Here is a 7,728-nt window from a genome sequence, read left to right on the forward strand (position 1 = left end):
GAGATCTAGTCGCTGTCCATGCAGTCCTCATTTTCATCACCATTGCCGCTAGCATCGTCATCATCATCTTGAGAGCTTTCCTCGGCACTGCCGAAATCCTCTTCTTCCTCGATGTTCGTAGGTGATTGTGTCTCTTAATTTTTAGGTAAACAAGGGTACTTTGAGCATTAAGACATCTTCAAGTCTAGCTACAAACATCCCTCTTAATAATACGGCACACCTAAACTCAAATTCAAAAATAAAATGAATTTAAATCTATTGAGTAACTACATACCGCTTCTTTTCTTTTTGAGGGACGGCAATGCCTTTTAACATCTTTAATGGGACTAATACCTGTTTATAACCTTATTGAACTCATTAGTCCCTTAATCGTTTATCATCAATTATCCAAAACCCACATAGAAGGCCTAGATGCACTTTCAACCCTAAGTAAGAAAGAGAAGATCAGCCCGTGCAATTGCTTGCATGGAATCAAAATTTCGACCGGTTACTCCTCCAAAGTAAACAGAATAGTGAACATAAAAACTTTAAAGTTAGTTGGCATGAAGTCCCACGATTGTCACATGATGATGATACAATTACTTGCTGTTGTAATTAGAGGTATTCTGCCAGATAAGATCCGAGACCCAATCGTAAAGTTGTGTTCGTTTTTCAATGCAATTTCATAGAAGGTCATCGATCAGAGCAAACTAACGAAGTTGCAGGAAGACGTGGACCATAGTATATGCCACCTTGAGAGTATTTTCCCTCCAACGTTTTTTTTTTACATAATGCTCCATCTCATTGTTCACATTGCGCATGAGATAAAGTACCTAGGCCCTGTGTTTCTGCATCAGATGTATCCTTTCAAAAGGTTCATGTCAGTTCTGAAGAAATATGTTTGTAACCGAGATCGGCCGAAAGGTTGCATGGACCAAGGCTAGGGAACAGAGGAGGTCGTTGAGTTCGCCGTCAACTACATAGATCTGAAAGCAATTGGTAAGCATATATCTCGCCATGAGGGAAGGCTAAAGGGGAAAGGGACACTAAGTCATAGTACAATTCATTTTAACGATTACGCTTCATTCACCCAAGCACATTTCATAGTTTTACAACAATCAATTGTAGTGGATCCATATGTCAATATGCACATGCAAATGCTACAGTCCACAAATCCAACAAAGTTGGAGGATTGGATCGCAAGAGAGTACAAAGATAATTTCAACAGTTGGTTACGTAGACACATGATGGATAAAGATACAGATGATGCATTGTTGGAAATACTGGCGAATGGACCGTCATCAACAGTTCATACATACAAATCATACGACATTAATGGCTATGCATTTTATACAAGAGCACAAGATAAAAAGAGCACTAACCAAAATAGCGGTGTCCGTATTGATGCCTATGACCACACTGACAGCAAGGGGACCTACTATGGATTCATAGTGGAGATTTGGGAGCTTCAATATGGAGAACAGTTGAAGATCCCCCTGTTTCAGTGCCAATGGGTTAGACTCCCAGGAGGAGTGAATACCGATAAGTATGGTATGACTATCGTCATACCTCAAACTCGTCGGATACAGAGAATAACAATTCGTGCATGCAAACGATGTTACTCAAGTCTTCTATGTAAAGGATATGGACCCAATTAATAAGGAGGAACGCCATGTGGTTCCTCAAGGAAAAAGAAAGATTATCGGTGTTGACTAGACTAGGCGTGGGCATTTGTAATTCTTTGAGTCACTTCATGTTCTCTGTCACTTTTGAAGATTAGGTTGCCCTCTACTAACAATCTCACGTATAGATAGTGCTTTGCTCGTTCAATCCAGTCGGTCGTTGCAGCTATGACACCACCACGGGTTACTTGTTCTTCTATATCCTCCCACTTGTAGTATTTTCTCACATACCCACGCGATTCAGTTCTGTGGTGGTATAAGTTATGGTGGGAGTTGATCTTGTTTGCCTCACTTAGCAGTTGTGCTTCCTCTGATAGCTTGTACTCTATGAAATTTCTCTAAAATGATTCCACCATTGGATAATCCTCCCATTTCGGTGTCCGACCCTTCAAGTAATGCTCTCCCCACAGCTTACCCTTGAAACTCCTAAACGTGGTGCCCAATGTTGATATGGCATGACTCCTCGCTTTGGCCATTTGCATCCTTCAGGGTATTCAAAGTTTGTTGCCAACTTACCCCACATCAAATCCTTGATGTTATTAGGAACCACCCACTTGCTATCTCGTTTACCTCTCCAACTTTTGTAGGTCACTGCAACATGGTCCCTCACAAGACACCCAATTGTTGTCTTAAACGGCTCCAGAACAACTTTAGGTCTTGTGAGCTCCCTGATTGAATTGACCTCTGTGATGATAAAACGTCTCTTGAGCATCCTGTTGGGACCACATCCACTCCAAAGCATCAGCATCAGGATCGATTTGACCATTTAGAGCATCATCTTTTCGGCTATGCCCTGCGTACCATCAGCGGTTGTCTCAACCTCAGGTTGATCTAAGTTGAGATACGCACTCGGGCTACTGCCTCCCATCTGGTCCACCTCCATATTTGCAAGCTCATCTTGTATCGAGGCTAGACCCGGATCTAAGGAGGGGCCTTGTATCAGAGGAGGGGCAGGGTGTGACCATGCACATCAGTTGGATTTTGGATGTACCATTCCTACATAAAAAAATTAGAAAAAGAAGCACTTGATTTAGAAACAAGAAGCACTTGATTTAGATTACATATTTGTTCCACATATATTTGCAATCTATACATCTCCAAAATTTGCTTAGCTAAAGATTGAAGAGGTCATTGTGTCAAAGCAGACATCTTATTAATAATTGTTTACAATCAAAATAGGTTTAATTTTTTAGATTATATGAGTTGAACTAATGCTTCATGTCCACATATTTGTATTGCTTTTTTGTAGTTTATACCAGCAAGTAGGATATTACATAGTGGTATTTCAATAACTTTTATTCTTAAAATACACACACACATTTCTATACTTCTGTATCTACAGATTTGACAAGTTCATCTCGGATGCAGCGGTAATAGTAGTAGCTCTTCCTCTTGATACAGATCCTGCCCTTGGAATTGTGATGCCAATTGAGACACTTCATGGAATCTTGCAGATGGATGCTACCACTTAAAAGTAGCCTAGACACAATATAACTTGTGAATTGTTAAATGCTACAATCAAAGGTTCAATATGATTATAATGAGTGCATCAAAAGGTACTCAGGGAGCAAACATGTACCAACATGGTTTTTATTATAAAAACAGTATACTATTACAACAATGGAACATATTAGGCTAGAACATGTACAACAATGGAACCTCAAATGATTAAATATGTACAAGAACCACACTTTAGACTGCATCATTTCTTGGCATGTCCATGCATCACGAATGGTTTAATTCAATATTTTAGCATGATATCGTGAAGGAAGCAATTAGCTAGGAGCGGAAAAATACTGAAAAATAACAACCAAAACATGGGTTCAAAGTATGAAATTGTAAATGCAATAATGGTTTGTGTTTCCTTCTAGGTCATCATATATGGCCTTAGAAACATGAACATCACCATTCATGAACATTGCAAATGTTACCATTGAGAGGGAGAAAACTAAAGAGATTGCATGCTATCACAAAGCATTAGCCATCATTACCATCACAGAGCATCAACATCACAGAGCATCATCCATCATAGAGCATCACCATCATAAAGGCTCTCCAACCCTAATCACATACACACATGAGCGGCAGAAGCTCACCTATGGGGATCCGGGTGGTTGACGAAGAGTGGGGGCTCGTGCGGTCGACCATGAGGAAGAAGACGGAGGAGGTCACATGGGGGAGGTCGCTGGGGAGGAGGCCACTTGGGAGGAGGTCGCGGGGAGGAGGCCGCTGGGAGAAACCATCCAAATTGTATTCTAATTAATCATCATGAATGATCTATAACATAATCATACCTATAATGATTAACCAGAATCCAATTCTGGTAGTTCCAGCATTTGTTTTATGTCTAAGATCGGAATACATGCACTTCCAACATATAACATCACAAAAAAGATTAAGAAAGAGCAAGTAATTAAATTATATTACAAGTTCTTAAGCATTTGATCATTTACACAATTTACAACAAAAGGAAGCTAGGAGGGTAAGGAACAAATTACCTCCTAACCAAAACTAGAAACTACGCAGCAGGTGATAACACCTATTAACACCAAAAGCTAGTCAAAGCTATATACCCTTAGGCTCCACCCGAAAGAACGCCACACAAGTAGTTTGCACTACTCATTCTCGTCACCTACATTGGCAAGCGTGAAGTAGTCAAACACGAGCTCCTCCTCACCAACAGTACCTAAAAAAGCAGCGTGAGTATGAACGTACTCACAAGACTTAATCCATAATAGGTACATATAATAATCCGACTCCAAAGATTATGTATTAAGTCATTAGCAAGGAATAGGCCACAAGGTTAAGTAAATTCACATGCGTAGGCAACCTTAACACCTATGTGTGAGCATCTATACTCAACCACATATACTTTTCTAATCTATAACCCTTGACTTGCATATAAACATAAATGGAACTATCTAATGAACATAACTGTAAATCAAACCATCTCAAACCCATCCAATCCAACCATACCACACATCCCATATTCGCAACTCTACGACTGCTGCAAATGGACAAAGGTATGTTCATGACTAAGAGTGTAGCAATTTGAATTATTCTTATACCCTGCAGCGGGTACAACTTTACCCACATGACTTGAGGACCATTCAGCTTGAGTGGCCACACGGGCCTACACAAGGGGTACTCGTGTCAACCTTTCTCATACCCAGAACTACCCACCTGCACATGCCCTTATGGCACCGGGGTTACCGCGAGCATGTCCCGGACACCTCTAGCTCCTCGCCACCTTACTTCTCCTTTTCCTTTTTGCTCTTACAGTCATAGGGACACACGGCAAGCGTCAGCACGACGTATGGTAATCAGCTTGTCTTACCGTTAGATCAACATGTGGTTAGTACAGAAAGTGCTAGAGCCAACTGCGACCATGGATGGTGTCTAAACAATGCAAATGGTTTATGGTATCTCGGTTCCTCTTCTGAACTACACCGATGAACTCCTCTGGTGAAAAAGATACCCCTAGCACCGCACACATCTCGCCTCATACTCACAACTCATACAACCCACATCATTATCATTGCGTTTGTAAAAAATAAGTAACCCCTAAGCTCATTAACAATAGTTGCACCATTGCTCGACTTCTACCAGGGATATATGCATTGCTAAGCATTTTGAATAACTCTTAAGTTAGATATTGACAAGGTTAACAAGGCTACAAGGATATGAATAATCAATAACTCAAGGTAGAGGTAATGCATTTCAATATAGTTTCTATCCATATGAACCCGACATCGATTCGCTGACCATGCAAATGTACACAAGTGACAACTTATCAATTTAGACTCCATTCAATTCAAACAAAGGTGTAATATGCTTAGATACTTGCCTTACTGCTCTGGCGGCTGCCTAATACTGCCCGTATAGCACTCACAAAACTCCGGTAGCTCGGTGTCGCCTTCACTCGCTTGGACCGTCGTTGCAACGCTCTCTAAACCAATTAAAAATGCATTGCATAAACAAATGAACAATGGAAAATGTGTAAATGATGCATGCTTGGATAATAATAGAATGTCGTGTTTCGTGAATGTTTGCAAAAGACCGCCAAATGATTATGGTTCCGAAGTTTGAAACCCCGGATGAGACAAACTAAGTGCACAAAGCCTTGAAGAGCTGGCGGTCAAACCGACATGCAAGTGGTGGTCAGACCGTGAACGTGCAGAGAGTTTAGGGCCCTGGCAGTCAGACCGAAGGCATGGTGATGGTCAGACCGCCAGCCAACGCTCAGACCAGCCCTAACGGCGGTTTGACTCCTAAATTTAGATATTTTGAACCAATCTACTGGCAGTCAGACCGCCAGACCCTTGTGGTGAAAATGACCCTATTAATGCATGATTGTGATTTTAGTGATTAGTGACAATATAGTCATTGGGACTAACATATTTGTCAAGAATATATGTTAGTAGGTTTCATGGATGCAATACATCAAGAAGTCACTGCAGCCGGAATAAAGGTCGATTGAATTGCAAAAGTCCCAGAAAGATTTATCTCACCGGATGGTCCGGTGCAGACAAGTTTGCACTCACCGTGTCCAAAGGCTGATAGCCTCACCAGATAGTCTGATGATCTGTACTGGGTAACACCAGAGTATTTCCTACAGAGAAGAATGCAAGTGCAGAAGACTAAAGATCAACCCATCAGATGGTCCGGTGCTTAGTTTGTGCACACCGAATTATAGCACGAGAGCATTTCTTGCAGAGATGACTACAAGTGTTGAAGAATGAAAAACAACCCACCAAAAGGTTCGATGATCTGAAGATGAATGCACCAGAGTATTTTACACAGAGAGGCTGCAAAAGCTCAGATGGCTCAAGATAACTCACTAGAAGGTTCGGTGATAGATTTGAATATACACTGGAGTGTCCGATGTTCACAGAGGCATTAAGTGGAGTTCCAACAGCTAGTTTCTTTTGATGAACTCACCGGATGATCCAGTGCTTGTACTACTGTTATCATCGGATCATCCGGTGTTCACAGTTTTTTAGAGCCATTGGGGCAACGATTGATTGACAGGTTTGAGGCTATAAATACCTCTCCACTCAGTCATTTGAAGGGGTGACATGCTGCTAAATTCCAGAGAAACCCATATACACTTGAGAAGATATTCAAGCCACCAAAATGCTTAAAGTGATCATCCAATGCAATTAAGCACAATATTAGTGTGTGATTAGTGCTTATAGACTTAGAGAGAGTGTTGCTAGGTAATGGCTGCCTAGAGAGTAGATCAATGAGTGATCCGAACTTGTACCAAGAGGTACACCGACGCCTTGGAGTCTTGGTGACTCGCCAGCATCTTGGGCCTTAGTGGCTCAAGCTCCGAAGTGATCACAGCGACAAGTGATTGGAAGAGAGGCTAGTGGTGAGACTTTACCTTAGTGGCTTGTTGGTCCATCTCGATTGAGGCCTTGCATTGGTGGCTTGGTGGCTCAAGAGTCATGACCGAGTATCGACCAAGAGCATATCTTTGGTGGAGCTCCAACGTAAACTAGCGATGACATTCATGTCATCGATACCACGGGATAAAAATCTCTTGTGCTGAGTTTATGTACCTTATTTATTTTTCCGTATTTACTTTCTTACAATTTACCTTGCTAGAGTATGTTAAAATTCTCTTGAGCGGTAGAGTAGACGCACTAAATAAACCTATAGCACATTTAGATAAAAATTGAGATAGATTTATCTTGCGAAGTTTTCAGAGCTAATTAGATTTTAAGTGTCCTAATTCACCCCCTGTTAGGACATCATCGTTCCTCACAATACTGGCAGCACCTTCGTGGGGTCATCAGCAAGGACTCTGGTAAAACCTTCGACGATGAAGGGCACCCAGTACTCCATAGGACTAAGCGAACATATTCTATGATTGTTCGGATGATATGCACGGTCTGAACACATAAAACCCCAAAAATGAGATCTAAACCTAGTATTCACTATGGTTTTGCGGAGAATATCAAAACGGTGATCGTCTAGGGCTAGGAAACAACGAGAAAATTGTAGGGGCATGTTTTTCTCAGCTTAGAGGAACTTTGTATTGGATCATAATCCTATAGGG

This window comes from Phragmites australis, chromosome 6, assembly GCF_958298935.1.
Source record: "Phragmites australis chromosome 6, lpPhrAust1.1, whole genome shotgun sequence".
In the NCBI taxonomy this organism is placed as follows: Eukaryota; Viridiplantae; Streptophyta; class Magnoliopsida; order Poales; family Poaceae; genus Phragmites; species Phragmites australis.